Raw genomic sequence first — 20,018 nt, forward strand, 5'->3', positions numbered from 1 at the left:
TTGTTTATTGAAGGGGCCTTTTCACATTTTGGTAAATTGACAAAATTAAAACAAATTGTTTCAGATTCGCAAATTTTCATTGTAGTTATGATTATTTTTGAGGAAACAGTAATACTCAACATTTACCATGCTCTAACATATCCATTATATGTAGGGATTCAAGAGGTTACAAAAATCATTTACTGGTTAATCTTTTGCCGTTACCGGTCAGGGTTGGCATATTGACCGGTCAATTGAGTATTGACCGGGCCAGCGGTCAATACCCGGTTAAAAACCGGTCAATACTGGTCATTAATGGACAATACTGGTTGATTGAAAATTGTAGCATTAAAACATCGCAAAGGAGCTATTTTATATTCAATCAATAATTATTCTGTAATTGATAAACTTCTTTTTAGTAATTTATTGTTTAAAAAAATCTTTAAAGCTGTAAACAATTACTTCTTTATTATTTATGTAAAGGGCCTCAAATCAAAGCCTTTATAAGGACTAAGGCAATATCTTAATCTCAGTGTATCACATCTGTTACTTAAGAATTATTACTATTGCAGATACCATAGTATTTCACTTATCTATTGATATAGCTATTTGATAAGCAGATGGACAAACAGAACTCTTGTGTTTTCAAGGGTCATAAATCTGGCCCCTATGCCTTAATTGGTAATAAAATGCATGCAGTGTTATGTCTCTAATATTGACAATGACAATGAAGCAAATCTGCCCTTAGGCTATTTCATATCACTCACACAAAAGGAGATTACATGCTATTAAATTTAATAGTTACTTCTAACTTGTCTCCTTTCTGTATTACGAGGTTTATTCAAAAGTTCAATTGGTATTCAAATGAACAAGGGCTGTTTGTAAAACATGCATGCCCCCCATATGGGCTCTACGTTGTAGTGACAGCCATTGTGTGAATATGTTTTTTGTCACTGTGACCTTGACCTTTGACCTAGTGACCTGAAAATCAATAGGGGTCATCTGCGAGTCCTGATCAATCTACCTATCAAGTTTCATGATCCTAGGCATAAGCGTTCTTCAGTTATCATCCAGAAACCATGTTACTATTTCGGGTCACCGTGACCTTGACCTTTGACCTAGTGACCTGAAAATCAATACGGGTCATCTGCGAGTCATGATCAATGTACCTATGAAGTTTCATGATCCTAGGCATAAGCATTCTTGAGTTATCATCCGGAAACCATTTTACTATTTCGGGTCACCATGACCTTGACCTTTGACCTAGTGACCTCAAAATCAATAGGGGTCATCTGCGAGTCATGATCAATGTACCTATGAAGTTTCATGATCCTAGACATAAGCGTTCTTCAGTTATCATCTGGAAACCATTTTACTATTTCAGGTCACCGTGACCTTGACCTTTGACCTAGTGACCTGAAAATCAATAGGGATCATCTGCAAGTCATTATCAATCTACCTATCAAGTTTCATGATCCTAGGCATAAGCGTTCTTGAGTTATCATCCGGAAACCATTTTACTATTTCGGGTCACCGTGACCTTGACCTTTGACCTAGTGACCTGAAAATCAATAGGGGTCATCTGCGAGTCATGATCAATGTACCTATGAAGTTTCATGATCCTAGACATAAGCGTTCTTCAGTTATCATCCGGAAACCATTTTACTATTTCGGGTCACCGTGACCTTGACCTTTGACCTAGTGACCTGAAAATCAATAGGGGTCATCTGTGAGTCCTGATCAATCTACCTATCAAGTTTCATGATTCTAGGCATAAGCGTTCTTGAGTTATCATCCGGAAACCATTTTACTATTTCGGGTCACCGTGACCTTGACCTTTGACCTAGTGACCTCAAAATCAATAGGGGTCATCTGCGAGTCATGATCAATGTTCCTATGAAGTTTCATGATCCTAGGTCCAAGTGTTCTTGAGTTATCATCCGGAAACCACCTGGTGGACTGACCGACCGACCGACAGACAGACCGACATGAGCAAAGCAATATACCCCCTCTTCTTCGAAGGGGGGCATAATAAGCAATCAAAGTTCTTGATTTTGACAACAAATAATGTTTTCCAATCGTGGGTCTACTCTAGATTCTTCTTTTCAATTATTTTTTTCTTTTAATAATTATTTCTTATTATGTTTTTTATTTCAATGGAAAATAAAAGATTTTTTCACTATTTTGTTTTAAAAGTATTTAAAGAAATGTATGCAAGAATACATGACAAGTAAGGGTCGTGTCTAAAAGGTGCCATTTAAGGCCCTATTATCAGTTTTGGGTGCCCCAACCTGTATAGGTGAGAAGACTGTGGGGACAGTGGGGCATGAGGAACAACTAATACACAATAATTGACAGGTTTTTGTTGAATCAAGCACAGAATTATCTGAGCATTCATAATTCATTAGAATTGAAAAAAAGTTAAATCGACCAGAAAAATCCAATTGACCATCTTTGAATTATTTGCAAAATTTTGAGAGATTGGTATACAAATTGCATGAACAGGTATAAAATAGTGGGTATTAATAGCTTAAGACATTATTGGCAACATGTCTGTTTAATTTATATCTTTAATATTGTTTAATTAGGCATTGAATATTAATCAAAATTTGGGGTAAAGTTCAATCGACCAGTATTGACCAGTAATGATCACTTGGGGAGTATTGACCAGGGTGGTTTTAACTGGTAAAAACCGCCGGTTAAAACCGGGGGCGGTCGATTGGTGCCAACCCTGTAATCGGTTAGTAACCAGTTAACCGAAACACCTTAAGTACAGTCAATCTTGTGCTTGGGACCACTTGAATTAAGCGACTTTTGTCTTATGCGACCACTTTAAATCCCGCCCGAGCGTTTTAACTATATTTTCATATTGTATTAAGCGACTTTTGTCTTACGCGACCAGCGACCGCTGATTTTAGTGTATTTTAATGCCCAAGTCTTGAATTAAGCGACCGCTTTAAAGTAATAGTAGTACATCTGGTGACCGTTCAGGGACAGATCAGTGTTGATTGTTTATCTAAGCCGATAACATGAATGATCTCACCTTTGTTATGATTTCACACCAGCCATTTTCCTTTGTCTCGATGACCAGTTCTGGCCGGTGTTAATGCTGACTGCGTATCAACTTTTTGGTGTCGCATAATTCAGTGAGGTATTGCCAACAGTCTACGGGTTAAAGAGTTTACTATCTGGGACGTTAAGTGACAAATTTGATCGCCGATTTTATTGCAGAAACAATGAGCTGACGTGACAAACATTTTCACAGTATTCTTGAGAGGTGTAAAAAATAAACTATTAATCGGTAACATATAGCGAAATCTGTTCATTAAAAAAATGTAATTGTTATTATGCTAATTAGTTTGTGTTAGCAAATTTTCCAATCAGGCGTGTTTATTAAGTTTTCAATCAAGGTGTTTTATTTATTTCCCTATGTACCATAATCGAATCATATACATATACTGGTAAGCATACATGCAGAAATTAAAATGTCAAAACGGAAAGTATTAACGTGAAATGAGAAAATTCGGGTTTTGGAAGTGTCGAAGAATAAAAGTGCACGTAAATTTAATCGCGAATGAGTTTGGAGTCGGAAAAACCCATTGTCCATGCAAACCATTCACATTGTATGTAGAATTAAAGAGAAAAAATACAACTTACTTTTCGTAAAAAATTGTTTTATTCATTTTATTTATATTTAGATTCATTTGATTATAAAAGCTGAAATCGCTGTGTCAAAAGGAGATAATCCTATATCTGGATTTAAAATCAAAGGTTCGTATTCATCCCAAATGGCCTTTTTTATTTAAAAACCATTTTATCAAGAGACCACTTTTGGTTACTCCCTTTAATGGTCTCTAAATACAAGATTGACTGTAGTTAAAATGTTTAAGTATACATAAACAATGTCATACCGCTCATACCTGTACTTTCTATAGAAACAAAAGTAATTTGGGATCGCTTGCGTTGACAACATGTCTGTTTCTTGCTAAAATGTAAAATCGGTAAAAAGTAAAAGAATTACACAATGTTCATTTTCACATGTCATTAGCATATTTTTGTTGGGCCGCTTACATTACGTTCGCGTTGTATTGCTCACAACAAGATTATAACTACTAATGCAATTCTTGATAAAACAGTTACTTATAAATACATTGCACATGTACTTTATTTTTGCGAGCAATCAGTGTTGGATATTTTTTAACAAAATATCTAAATAAGCCATCCAATATCTCAACTGAATTTTATCGTGAGTTTGATAAACATGTCAATGGAATCTTCGCTAATAGCAACGACTCCCTGCAGTTCGCTAGTTAAATTTTCGCGAGTTAAACAAAACAAAAGTGACAATTATCAAAACGTACCTCCTGTTTGTTTGGAACTGATTTATTGCTTTATTGCCTTGTTTGTTGACAAGTTATTTACATCAGTTGATGGTGCAGCATGTTGTTTTTATCATTCGCCAGCGCAAATTGGCAGTACATTGTATGTTGCACGCAAAATGTAAAATTGTACAAATTGTATATAATTATGAAAAAGAGAAAAATACATACTAAAATTATTTTTTGAGGTTAACCTTTTCCCAGAAATGTAATAGGTTAACTGGTCATTTCGGTAGGTTAACTGGTTAACCTCTTGCATCCCTTATTACATGCATCTTAACAATTTAAAAACCTAAAAATTCTAAAGCGTTGCAACGCGAAACAATTGAATGATTTGAAGAGTTCTGTTGTTGTCGTTATACTTTGTGATACTACACTACGCGACCCGTGATTTTTGCCGCGATTCTTGCATCACCGCAATCGATGCAACGTGACAAATCGCGGTGTTTCCGAGCGACAAGAAAATTTGGGTGATGTCTCGGCGACCGTCGCGCGATGTATCTCGCTGTTGCGCAATCAGCGCAAATCACCGCGTACCGCCGTGATTCCCCATTTAAGCGATTTATGTTGAGGGTTACACTACATTACATGTAACATATATGTATACACTTACATTATACATTGCAATAATAAAGCTTTTGTTGTTTTTGTATACAATGGGCGTATAAGCTTAAATACTCCTGTTCCGACATGAACTTGATGAAGTAATGTCGGAAGCTTTAACGGCTCCAAATTAATATAACAGCGCAGAATTATCATGCAATAATTATTGAACATAACATGTAAACATTATTTAACTAATTGCATTAGCAGAATGTTTATTAACACTTACAATCAATTATATTCCAGGCCCGAATACACTAACACTGTTCAAATTCCATATTGTTGCCATATACATGTAGCGTAGCACTGTGTAAATTGAAAGTTGCATAGTGTTTCGTCATTGGTCGGTTATAAATACCTTACCCGTTTCCCTATACATGGTATTTGATTTAGACGAAACTAGTAATTTGGTAATTTACGAGAAATATGATATAAGTTTTCCTTTTAAACTTTGATCTGACCGTGTGTGTTTATTGACGTTATTAATTATGTTTATACTTATTTTTGCATTTCATTAAGAATTATAACGTGTAGCCCTTTTGTTAACAGTGTTTAGCAAAATATTTGCGCCATAAGGCACGGAAAATTGTTTAAGTAACATTTTCATTTAAAGTTTAAATGTAATCGGTAGATTACGTCTAATTATTTGGACTAGATTATGCTATACTTATTTATTTTCTGTTTCAGGCTCCAATGCGGATAACTCGTGTTACTCGCGTTACTTTCCGAGCGTTGTACATACAGTACACTCCACGCGTTTTCCCCAATTTCCCTCCATACTCCGCGGGTTTCGACCTGGAGGGAGATTTAGAAAATCCCGCTATACGCGGCGTTTGCATGATTTTGGACGCGGCGGTTAACGATCGGCAAAACTGATAAACCGACGCGGCGGCCCTCGGCGTTGGCAACGCGGGGGGAAACTCCGCGTTTTACGAGATAACGATCAATTTAATTTTGTTTGACTTCCTGATTTTCAAATAAAATTACATTAATTACAAGTACATACATGTACATGTAGTATAATATTTACAATAAAAAAAAACAACCAAGATAGATCGATCCCGACGTGGTTGTAGAAGTAGTTGTGGTTGTATAGAAAACTCGTTGATTTACGACACACAAAACGTCGTCTTTTAACTAATACTTACCAATTAATATAAACACAGTTTGCAACATTGTTTTTATTTTGATAATTTAATCCAAAGTTTTCATGTTAGCAGGTGATTTTCTATAATGAACATGTATACAAATGACCAAGGACCCTAAAAATCTCGCAAATCTGTGTGAATTGACAGTTTGACGTAATCAAAGAAAAGCCGCTTCCTGTCTAAAGGCATAACTTACTCAAGTAAACACGTTCAACGAATGCATAAGGAATGGTTTTAATTGTCGGAACAAAGTCTATTCTCTGCTCGCTAATGCATTGATTTTCTCTCTGTTTGTAGGTTATTCCATTGATTGCTAAAAGGTGGTAACTATTGAGTTGATAATTGCATTTAATATTCACAGTTGTATTCTTGTTGCGTCGACATTCTAAACAATGTTTACCAGTAATTATGGACCAAATCGGCAGAGTGACATTCACACATGTTAATCCCTTTTGTCAAAACACCGAATACAGCAGTCTACACAATAGGTCAGTAGACAAGCTTTGCGTGTTTTCATAACGTCAAACACTTAAAATCCAGTTCCGCCCAGATGTCTTCTGTAATCAGTTTACAGTACAATTAGTGTTAAAATAATTACTCTACTAAAACACCGTAACGATAAAGATTCGGCGTGTTCGATTTGAAATTATTTAAGAGTAATATCAACTTATTCGCGATATAATTTCGTTAATAAATACCAAAGAAACTTTTAACCGAAATCAACAATGTTCTCTGCGCTACAAAGTTTGTATCAAAAAAATCAATACACGCACGCTTTGCAGGAGTATACATTGTACCTTGACCTTGTACATTGCAGCATAATTTTCGCGCGCTTTTGTCGGGAAATATACATGACTGTATATTGGAAGCATTTGTAAACGTCGTGTTAACAATTAAAAATCGTAGTGTGTTTCGGATTACTAATTATTATTCTCATTTGGAAATTTTACGGAACATTTATTCTTGTGTCGTATGTGTTATGATTTAAATATTAATTTGTCAAATGTATTATATTAGACTAATTCATATTGTAGACGTACCTGTGAATTAAAAAACATAATTTTTATACGTATTAATTTTCTATACAATTATCTTTTTATACATGTACTACAGTATTTAAACAATTTATTATAACAATGTTTTTATTTTTTGGCATGCCCAGTAGCACACTGCTAACGCGGCGTTGCGCGGCGATCACTGATAAGAACGGAAAGTGTCTGCATTTACCGACTAGCCTAAAGTAATACACGCCGCGGGAATTAGCGAACGCGGCGTAACGCCGAGCGTTTTATCGAGTTCACCTCGCTCTTCCAACGCCGCGTGAACACTCGCTAGCAGAAAAAACCCGCGGAGGGAGCGTGTTTTTTGGGGAAAACGCGTGGAGTGTACTATACATTCACAATGCTTGATAAGCCGGAAATCGGAAATACATTTCTGTTCTATTTTTAAGTACATGTTCTAGGTTGGCGCTAAGGAAAAAAAATTAGTAGCCAAATTTCAGCACTACGATGACGACCCATATTATAACCTTATTTGCTCAATGAACGACATAATCATTATCACGAATCTATAGGTATCAATAATGACTGTATTAAATTATTAATGAAGTCGCATTTAAATACATTATTTGTTACGTGAAATCAAATAATTTCATGTTTTTATTTTTCATTTATATTTATTTTCATGCACTGGCATAAACGGTATACAATGTTAGAACTTTCAGATATGCCCCGGTCTTTGATTGGGTGGGTCTTGCGTAACTCCTATTCGCCCCCCCTTCTACCAATAACTTTTGCCGTAGTCTGGTGCTTCTTGATTCTTGAAAAATACATTTACTGCAATGTATTCTTGAATGGGCATATTTTTCCATAGTTGCAATATATAATTTATTCAAACGTATCGGTAAATTTGTAAGTCTTAAATACTGCATGTACTGAGCGGCAAGGCTATATTTAGTTACACATCTTCTGTTTTTAAAAAAGCATGCTTTGCATGCGTAGAACTTGGCATTGCAGACGACAGCAATAATTTCGCGCTCTTTCTTATAACACGGGTTCTACATGGCATACCAGTATTAATGCATAGTGAATAGTTATAATCACGTGGCTGTAGAAACACGGTGTAAATCAGTTCTACAAATAGACATGATAAAATATACATGCACTGGATTTAATTTGTTACCGCATCAAATTATTAACGGGTTTTGTTTTTCACAACTTACTCGCCGTAAGTAAATTTACACTGCTCACCAATTGCAATTAACTTCTCATAATTAATGATTGTTAACAGTACGGTAAATAGGTGTGATGATGCCCGAAACCGCCTTTAATGTACTGCTTTATTTAACGGTTTTATATCACGTATTAATGCTACAACTGTGATTCATTGTTAATAAACCTGCGATAAACGCTTACTCTGTGACCGACGTCAATCAAAAATAATAATTGCTATATAACTCCGCCTCCATAAACATTCTCGTAACCGATTGGACGTTACATATCACAGTTTGGCGACTGGAAAGTTACCCGAAAATTTCCCGTGATGCATCTGTCAGCATACATGACTGTGTTATGTGGCTTGAATATACGATAAGGGCATCCGGTTATCTCTTATCAGTGGACTATCTATTACCACCTGGAGCTTTTATGGCGATTACGTGTGGAAATCGGTACCGAGTTCTCTTTAAAAGTAGGGAATATTATATACTTATAGAGAAATATCAGGGTTTTTTGCAATCGCCATTTTCATTCACATTTTAAACTTAAATCGCCAGCTGAAAGATTCAATCGCCTTTGGCGATTTTGGCGATCGGAAACGCTAACATAGCATGTTATTAGGATATCGTGTTATATATTATGTTGTTAATACATCATTGCCTATATATTAAAGCCATTAAACATTGTATTTGTTTTGCTGAAAAAAAATGAGTATATCAACGTAGCACTAAGCATTCGCAAAGTTAAATAAATATGATGATGTTTAATGTGGATGCATTTCTCTGGGTTTTCAGGTCCAAAACAAAAAAACCTCAACATTTGATTATTTATTGTGTACTGTCCAGCGGGTGAAACTGTGAAAAGATGTGACAACCACAGAAACAACAAGATGGCGCTGCCAATTAAGTGATCAAAGGGCATTGACAAAAAATAACAGTTTGTATATATTTTTCGGCGTTTACTCAGATGGTCTCTCACAACAAAAAAACTACACGTTTTTTGCTTTTTTTTGTTACAGCCTGTGCCATTTGGATTGGGAAAATTAGCGCGATAAACCATGAAATTGGGAAAAATAGCGTGATAAACCATGAAATTGGGAAACATTATAAATATGATTATAAGAACAGAATTAAAATTATTAAAGTATGTTTGACAGCATTTTTATATTATAACGTGCTAATTTAATGTGTTCTTACAATTAAGACAATGTTAAGTAAATATCCTTCCACATTCATATTGAACTTGCAATAATCTATATAGATTCTTAAATATACCATTTAATCATAACCTCTTTAACAGTAAGAATTTAATTCAGTATTTTTTTAAATTAAATATCATATGGTGAAAACATTAACAAATATTTATATAAAAAAGCGCTTTAGTGGTCTTGCTATGCAGGGCTCAAGCTAGACTCCAATTTTTGGGAGAAGTCACTTCTCCCTAAGCTCTGGAGAGGGAGAAGTGGGGCAGTTTTAGGGAGAAGTGGATCTTTTGCGATCACCGATGGACCATTATGAACCATGACCTGTTAATGTGTATGAACTAAAGTAATAAAATCATTCCTTTTAATAAATTTATTACTGACAAAAATATAAGCATAAAAACATTATAAAATAATGTTGAAAAATAAGTTTTATAAGCACTACTTTATCAATTCATACATATGACACAAGAGCAAAGCATAAAACTCAATATATACATGTATGTTTGCATTTGAGCACTTCAGCTCAGTACAAAAAGCACTTTTTTACTTATAGTACAGCTTGCAGACTTTCAAGGACTTCTCAAGATTTATTTCGGGTAAAAATTACAGACAATAGGAAAATCAGCGTCAGTAAAATTGCGACCCCATCAAATTTATTTCCGAGTCTGTGACGCATTAATATTGTTTAACATGTTATTTATATTAAACAAACCCGATATTAAAGTAGATAAAATAGTATAAATAATCTAATTAAACACTGCCGTTATTTACGATATATGCGTTTAGGAATCTTGTAAACGCGGGCGTTCGCCATAAAAAATAATTTCAGCACATCGGAACTCAACTCGCGTAAAACACTTGCTCAATTAACCGTTAAACTCCACCTACGTTATCTGCAAAAGATTCGAAGGCGGAGCTTTGCCATGCTATTATTTAATTGGACGATTACCATTGAGGAACAAACACACGATTAGTTCGGACTGTTGATTGCTAGACAAAGGAAGCCAATTTTGTCGGCGAGAAATTTGTCGCATTATTGCTTCAGACAGGAAGCAGCTATCCTTTGATGACGTCAAACTGTCAATTCACACGGAGTGCAAATTTTCCGAAGACTTTAACCGACTCTTTGTTTACAATTCAATTAAAAAACAAACACTTGCTAACATTAAACGTTGGATTAAATCAACGAGTTTGCATGACAATAACAACTTTAACAAACATTACCGCAACGACGCGGGAACTGATCTACCTAGATTTTTTTTCGACACATTTAAATAACTCTTTCATAGCCGCGTCATGCGAAAATAGACAAGAAAAATTATACATTAAAGCCGAATTTCATAAAATGCAGCAAAGACAAATAAGCGCCCCGAGCCCATAATGACGTACATATTTTCCTACAATAACCGAAGCATTCGTCTTTGTATAAGAATCGGAGTTAGTGTTCGTGTGTCGTATGAATAGATGTCGTTGCAGGAATTCAAATAAACCGTTAAACTAAGTTTAGATGCACATCGTACATGTATGGTATACATGCTGGCGAATTCGGCTGTACAGCCGTTTTCAATTTCAGAATTAAATATCTGGCTTATTTTGCATTTTTCGACACATGTTCTTCTTAACTTTTATTTTAATTTATATTGAAATATATATATGTTTTTTACACAGTTTATATAAATTCATAAATATTTGACAAAATCGTATATACCCGCTTTAAAGTATTATATTCGATATGTGTTCGTGTGTCGTATGAACGAATCTGCACTAAAACTAAATTTACGGTTCGATAGACACCTATAAACATAGCATATACTGTTATATGCGCATAATATCACTTCAAGCGCTTCGGCCAGCGTATCTTAAAGAATTATATTCGATATTTCACATTACTGCCCCAGCCCTCTTAGCCGAGAGGAACTGTCTTTTTTTATAAGGATCGGAGTTAGTGTTTACATCTTACATGATCAGTTGTCAAACGAAAGTACGCTTGATATTAATTGCATTATTTTTCTCTTTCCGGGATATTGTTTTAGTATGTTGATGCTGCATTAACAAATATAAGTGTATTAAAGTGATAACACCAAAAATAAACACCGGTTGCTATAGACACCTATAAACATAGCAGATACCAATTAATACATAGAGACCAACATTCTTTTAATCCTGATTGTTTTGGGGACATTGAATGCGATAATTGTCATCAATTAACAAAGTGTCTCGCCCGGTGTCGGCATGTTGTCTATTTGCCGAAATGGAGTTTGTAACCCACGCTCTGATTAGTCAGGAGCGAACCCTGCCAAATACCTGTATGACGAGCGCTGTGAATGGTTGCTTATCAATTTTCAATAGGTAATTTACTACGCCAGGGGGCGGAGTTTCGTCGATTTGGTCAGTTGATTGACGTCGGCGTGTATTCGGTAATAAACAGAAGCAACTTTGATAGCGCTGCGGATATGATAATTGCCAGATTTTAGGGCGAAGTGGTTATCGCCGGTGCTTTTGATCAGGGCGATTACAGGGAAGCCGCGGCGATATAATCGCCCGAGTCGCCCAGTTGCGTGAGCCCTGCTATGTCAATGATGTATTAAATGGAGTTAAAATAATTTATTTCATTTCTTTACCTTTCAACATCTTGCACTTCAATGCTATTTCAGTAATCTGTAAAGCGTGACAAACATAATAAAGCAGAATATGCATATGAATCTGATTTTACACAGATCCACTAACATATAAATCATATCATGTTTGTCTCTTTTCATTTTCGAACGATACTCATCTTAAATGCTTTAACTTTGTGAGTACCGGTAGACTAACTCCAATTTCCCAACACTGATTTCCGTGATGCACATTCACTGTGAAGATTTGTAATAAATATTTGTTGTTTTTATCTCAAACGTTGTATTTTGCGTTAATTGACACACGCATTAAATTATTCCGTAATAACCATATTATATTTGTTGTTAATTTGAATGTTATTTATCATTTTCGCCGCTCATCGCAAATTTCTCGTCTGCTTGCCCCCATCTTGGACGTGTGTAAAAACAGGCGTTTACAATCGGGATACATCGACTATCATCGGTATCCTCCGCAATATAGAGAGAGATGTGGATAGCAACGTTAAATCGTATTCGGCTAAATTCGCGAACAATACGTAAGTCAGTTGTTGTTCGGCGACGATTCGGCAAGCTGGATCGGCACTCGTTCGAAATTATTGCTAAATTACATTGTAATCTTATTGGCTTTATTGGGAAAATTTTGTCTTTTTTTGGGAAATTTTAATCAAATTTTTGGGGAAAAACGTCATTTTTTAGCAATTGGGAAGCAGCCGAATATCGGCTGTAATTTCTGGCAAATAAATTCACTGGCGCTCGACTATAGAGTGCTTGACAGTATAACGTAAGCCATCATGGGGAAATTGTTCATATTAGGGGGGGGGGGGGGGGGGGGTAGGGGGGATGAGAGGGGGGTATAATGTGGGGTGTTGTAATTTATTAGATGATGTTTAAAAACAAACAAACAACAAAAATTGGGGGGGGGGGGGGGAAGGGATTCTGGGTAGGGGCGTGGGGTATTGTTTGGGTGGAATCCATTGTGGTATTCAGGTAAGTGTTGTTTTGTCAAAGTAATAATAAAATGTGATCATAAATAAAGAAGTTATGGCAATTTGTTCAATTATCTAAGTGTTAAAGGGGCCATAATTATGACAAAATGCTTGATAGAGTTGTCTGCTCTTGTTTATAGGTTGGGGTCATGTTGATAAACAAGTATGCAACATATAAAAGCAATATGTCAAAGGATATAGGAAATATTTGGGGTAGTACGCAAACTTTAATATACATGTAGATTTATCAATAATATGCATATTCTAAGTATAAAAGGGGCAATAATTAGGGCTGTAATGATACATTCGTATATTCGAATTACTCGAATACGGCTGTGGACGAATCGTATTCGTTATTCGAAACCTCCCGAACCGAATATTTGATGAATACAAACAACGTGGTTCAAGTTTGAAAGTTTAATCATCTTACCTTACAAATGAAGGTTCATACAATTAACCCCTATATTTAAATGTTCTTCTCCTTATTCCGGCGTTTTTCATCATGTTTACCCCACCCACAATGTTACACAGTGAGATTATCAACAAAAATGGCAGGCACCGGTTAAATATTTACAACATTGAAATGAATTGAAAAATCTTTCGATGGTTGTTTAATGTTTATTTAGGTAAATACGAGTGATTTGATGCTTAAACATACACACAAAGGATTAGCAGATGGAATTTCTTTTTTGTTTATCTTTGCGACAATGATTGTGCAACTTATCAACAAACATGGAGCCTTGCAAAAGGAATGCTATTGGTATCGTTGACATGCCTGCCAAATACACGTTGTTTGTCTGGCGCTACTTTGGTTTCCCCAAAAAAGACGATGAGACGAAGACAATTTGCAGTGTTTTGTTATTTCAAAGTATTATATTTCATATTTTCAGTATGCAATGATACTTAATTATTCAAATTGACAAATACACATAGTTTCATACTATATAATGTCATGTCAAGTTGTCAGTATTACTTTTGTTCATTGAAATTCATATTCACGAATAAATATTCGTATTCGCTACCCTGTATTCGTGATACGTATCGTATTCGTCACCTAGTGTATTCGTTACAGCCCTAGCAATAATAAAGACAAAATGCTTGATAGAGTTGTCTGCTCTTGTTTATAGGTTGGGGTGATGTTGGAAAACAAGTATGCAAAATATGAAAGCAATATGTCAAGGGACAATGAAAATAAATTGGGTAGTACAAAAACTTTAACATTTGCTGCATATTCTAAGTGGAAAAGGGGCCATAATTATGAAAAAATGCTTGATAGAGTTGTCTGCTCTTGTTTTTAGGTTGGGGGTCATGTTGGTAAACAAGAATACAAAATATGAAAGCAATATGTGAAGGGACAATGAAAATAATTGGGGTAGTACAAAAACTTTAGCATTTGCACGCAGACGCTGGGGTGAGTAGGATAGCTCCACTATATATATTTCATATTTCAGTCGAGCTAAAAATACATCTCTTAATGTACGAGTATACTCAAACCCGGTTAACTCGCGGGTCGGGTTGAGTCGCGGTATTTCATTAGCGCCCTCTGGCTTATGTTTATAAATAAACCTGCGTGACTTTCTTGTCAAATCTGACATAAAACTTCTCTCGCTACAGATTGGGAGTCGATTTTTGGTGATTAAATGTTGTAAAACTCAAACTTTAACAATATTTGAATTTTTATAGTTCAGTTAACTTCCGAAACGAAAAAATACGACATTGCTTGAAAATAACTGTGCTTTTTATTTTATTTGCAGGGACTTCCCTACGGGCGATAATTTCGCTCTAACGCCCGTGATATCGCCCTACGAGCCCAGAAAAGCGAAGATCAAGTCGCCTGATTTTTTTAGTAAACAAGACCGGAAAAGCGAAAATCAAGCCGCCCGATTATTATTGCCAATGCGTGCTACTGCCCGCAGGCGATTAACAAGTTTATTTTTGTTGTTTATCTAACGGTTACACAATTTACCCCCCGCACGGATCGTTAATTGACCGTGACAAAGCAGTCCCTTAATATTGGTTCCTATAACAACACACTCGTGCCTCTTCGCGCGTGCCGCAAGTTGTTTAATAATAACGTGATAATTGTTTGACCATCCGATAATTGCAGTTTTAAAGAAAGTCGGCAAAAATAATTAAAGAAAAACAAAATTGATCAAAGGTCTATTAATTACGTAGATCCACGATTAAGTCCAGCGAGTTTTGTCAGTTTGTTAATCCACCGATAATTACGAGTATTAAACACCCGTCTGATATAAACTGCAATCACATTCATTTTTTATATTAACAAGTCGTAATACTACACATAAACATTGAGAAAAAAATTCCTCCATTAGATATAAATTTTCCGAGTATGAATTAAATTGCTACGTTATGACCTTCGACATTGCAAATGGCGGACATTGTAACATTCAACCCGCGTTCAATTCATAGCTGGCAATTCAAATTACAAGTAATGGTGATTAAGTAATGGATGAAGCATTAACTGGTTTTAACAAACATTTGATAGGGTTTGTTAAACCAGATAACAACAAGGAAAAATTGGATTATTAAAGTTAAACAGGTAAGGCATTCTTAAGTGTACATATTTCGGACGTGTATAGTATTCGGATAAACAGTAATAGATATACTAGATGTTCTATGCATTACGATTGTGTTTTGTTACAAAAGCAGTCATAGGAATGATGGTAATATAATGACGATAAATGTGATGAAAAGGGGCTACCGGTACATATCTTAAATTACTTAAATAGATTGTAGATTTCAATGAGAATTTATTGTTTTTTACAAATACGCATAGTAAAATGATAGAAATAATAAAAGTTGTGAAATGAACATGTTTTGTTTTTGATATTGTTCGCACAAACGTCTCCCTGATTTCCACAACTTCTCCCTGTTTCGGAAAAAAGGAGAAGTCACTTCTCCCTATTTTTAAGGCCTTGGGTAGTCCCTGATTTGATGTCTGAAATTCCATATATTTAACTTGTTATATTCTTTATTGATTGTTACTTTAAATGGTATGTCAGAGCTTTGATTATTGATGTTTTATTTAAAATTGGTGCTGTTTAACCCATTTACCACGAATGTACCGGGAGAAAAAATACACAACAATGGCAGAAGGTGGTGTTAGATTTGTTTCTACAGCAGTTCATATTACAAGATTTTCGTCATGAAAAGGCAGTTTTCAAATAAAGTAAAGTTAAAAATCATCGTCCTCAAAATCATTTATCTGATATTTGAAGATCGTTTCCAGACGCAGGTGAATAGTCCTTAAGTACCGCGAGTCAACCGTGGTACAGTATACGTATGGCAGAGTGGTCTTAGTGATAGACTTTGACTACAGGGGTCAGTGTTTCGAGCCCAGTTTAGGGTTACTTTTCTGTCTTTATTTAATTTTGTTCTTGTTTTTACTGGAGCTTTTTAGATCCAATGTTTATATTTATCAATATAAAGCATTTAATGACAAACTTAAATACATGCCAAAATCTGTGAAAAGGTCACTTTAATGGTGTTTTATTCAACTGCATGGTCAATCATACATGCAAATTGCACAAATAGGGTTAATTTTCATTTTCTGTTTTGCATGAAATTTTAATCTTAACTTTTTGTTTCTAAGAAAATGTTAATTTCAAAATGAAAATGAATAAAGGCAAAAAAAAAGAACCCAAAACAGCGAAACATGTCAACAAAATTAACACTAAAATCCTTTCACTATGGATTTGGGAGATTTATAGAACTAACATAGTATTAATGGAAAGGTAGTGGTAGAGGAGGAGAATTGTTAACTTATGCATCATCTTTAGTATTCTACTAACTAATATAAACGGAGTTTCATTTTTTATTGCCAACTTGCAATATTGATTTCAGTTTAAAATATTATTATTTGCGGATTCGGGCATAGATTGTTTTAATCTAGCTTATATACAAAAAAATCCGTCCACTTACATATCAAAGGGCAACTTGTACAAATGCTAGTAATAAGCATAATATTCCTAAAAGTAATACAATCGATATTCTACTTTCTTGTATTTTTTTATAGCGACCTCTATCGGAAATTGTGTAGATGATAAACTTTCACGGTGTATTTGTTGCACGCCACAGGAAGGCTAGAAACTACTTTCATAACCGCGATTGATTTTGCAGGATGCATGTAAATTATTGACACCTTCACAAAAATGTATGTTGTTAATAATGATTTGTTTGTAAGGGCCCTTCATGTAAGCAGGTTGCGTCGTATACAGAAATGCCAGAGCTATGAGATTTAATTCATTTAACTCTAAACTGAGAGTACTAACGTAAAATAGCTGAATCGTTTGCACACCCCTTACTCTCATAGTATCTGTCCCTCCTCATAGAATCGTGCCTTTTAACGAAAAACCCTCAAGAAGTGCTGGAAAGTTAATGTGTTTTTTTTCAATTGTATGAAGTTGTAATTTATTTGATGGCTATCCATGACTATAACGACGATCATTCTCATGATTTCCGGTTTTCCAGGTTTATGCTATGATTTTTAATTACGTCACATACAATTATATGTTAGTTTGTTTATTGAATAATAGTAGCTTTATCAAATGTTTTATATGCCGCTTATTTTTGAATAAAATGTAAAAATATTTGAAGAACAACATTAGTAAGAGTTTCGTTTTTCCATTACGTTTCTTTTTTAAGAACAAACACACGCGAGCATAGTATAAAAACAATTCTTATAAACAAAACAGAAGGGCCGATACTATGAGACAATTGTACACGAAACTAATTATTACAGGGAGCTTAGTCTAGCCTATATTTTGTCAAAATATTGTCGATTTAAATGCAGTTTTCGTTTTTATGTCCAATAATACACATTTAACTATAGATTGACATATAACACATGCGTGTTTTTGTATTTGTTCACTTCCAAAATTCGTATGTATTCATCAAGAGGGTCGATATTACGGATAGGCATGCTATTTAATAAATAACCGATTTAGAACCCTCTAATCTTCTTACCACCACGTCGTTACATTCCTGTATGATCTATGCCATCACATTATCGTATCCTCACTGGACACTTACATGAAAGCATATACAGGGCGTAATCAGGCCCAAACGTAAATTCATCAAACACGAATGGGTTTTATAAATTGTAAATCCAGCAGGAACCCGAAAACCCTATTCGCGGGGAAAATGGATACTCGCGTATCCGTGTCAACATTTGCGTCAATGGTACCGTTTCGGGTCTATAGTTTACCAAACAGAAGATCACAGAGTTAAGAAAAAAAGGTATTCGAAATCATTCAAAATAAACATAAATACCGATTATGTAACGCATTGGGTCAAATAATGGTCTTTTTATCGATTCAAATCAGAAAATATGCTATAATCTGGAAGAAAATAAGACGATTTGCAATTGCTCCTTAAGGTAGCGCACCTGTAATGGGCACCTATCCAAACATAATCTAATCTATTATTTTCTTAATCAGCATCATTTTACTGAACTACATGCAAATTTTTAGGTAGTCTTTCCGTGCTTTTTAACAAACTATACTGATTTTTTCAAAACCACCCCGACACTCGGCTTTTGTCCAGTTTTTGTGCACCCCTGGGGTATATGAAAGTTCCATAATTCATCCAGATTTCCAAATATAGGCATGCAGTTGGTGTGTACATATGCAGTAAAGGTGTTTAAAGTTTAAACAAGATGAAAAAAGTTTACTTTTACAGACATTTATTTTTTATAACTTGTTATCTATGGAAGAGCGCCATGAAATGTAAGTGGTTTCAGGCAAGTAGAAAATAGATTGGTTAAAAACAAAGTGTCATAAAATTCAAAATAGTATCATTTAAGTAATATTTTGAACTTAGTTTTTATAGATACACTATATACAGCAAAAATACCAAGAAATAGACAGATTTACCGTTTACTTTTTGAAATAAAAATAAAAATGCAACATGCATGGTTCGTATTTTCAGCAGTAAATCACCCAATTTAGCCATAACGTTGTTTTAATTTTAAAAATTGAAGAATGTACATAAATATTGCAACATATTCAACAATAAACATAGCTTATATGCCATATTAAATCATATTACGTTAGAAAAGAAATAAAACGCGTCGCAAAAAAGTATACGTCGTCGGCAGGATTCGAGCCTGCGCGGGAATATCCCAAAAGATTTCTAGTCTATCGCCTTAACCACAAGGCTACGGCACCTAATATAAGGCTCTTCAACCTTCGAAGAAATCGCGGGAAATCATTAGGGGTGCGCTACCTTAAGAGAACTTGCGTAAATAAAAGTATTGAAAGTATATATATAGATACTGGTGGGGCGATTTTGCTAAAATTTTGTGGTCGTAAAACACTATACACAGTGATGCCAACTATTCACCTTTGTTGAATAAAACAGATGGAAGTAAGGAAGGGTGACAGGCTGTCAGCTTAATATATGATTTAGCTATTGGGGTTAAAAGTAAATGCTGTTTTTAAAACAAGTCATTGTCGTACGTGCCAATTCATAACTGCGAAACGTTTGTGAATACAATGTTGATTATTATCATTTGAATTGGTGATCTAGGTTTTTACTTTGACTAAGTGTTATATGTATCTGAGATTTCGTGAAGACAAACGTTGTCATAAGGTTTATATACATCATGTACAGTAGATTCAATTATTATTGAGATATATATTCAATTTATTTATTTGCTGGATTTTAAGTCATACCGATTCAGTGTAGGTCATATAGCGACTTTATGGGAATAAAAAATAAATGTTGATAATGTTCTACTGTTAGGACGGACATACAAGATTGTTTGGATTTCTTGGAAAACATTAACGTAAATTAATTAGCTGCTGTGAAAGTGACAACCACAACACGTATTTCGTGTGTAAGGGAAAAGTTCAAAACTGGCATGAA

General features: G+C 34.9%; 1 protein-coding gene across 1 annotated transcript in view; it reads right to left on the bottom strand.

Moving 5' to 3' along the window:
* Positions 1-17,209, bottom strand: part of LOC127876292 (DNA polymerase zeta catalytic subunit-like) — a 76,169-nt gene extending 58,960 nt beyond the window's left edge. Inside the window, exon 1 of the mRNA XM_052421420.1 lies at positions 17,073-17,209. The gene's annotated coding sequence lies outside the window, so the exon portion shown is untranslated. The remainder of the gene's footprint in view (positions 1-17,072) is intronic.
* Between the last annotated feature and the right edge of the window lie 2,809 nt (positions 17,210-20,018).

The sequence above is a fragment of the Dreissena polymorpha genome, chromosome 4 (assembly GCF_020536995.1).
Source record: "Dreissena polymorpha isolate Duluth1 chromosome 4, UMN_Dpol_1.0, whole genome shotgun sequence".
NCBI lineage: Eukaryota > Metazoa > Mollusca > Bivalvia > Myida > Dreissenidae > Dreissena > Dreissena polymorpha.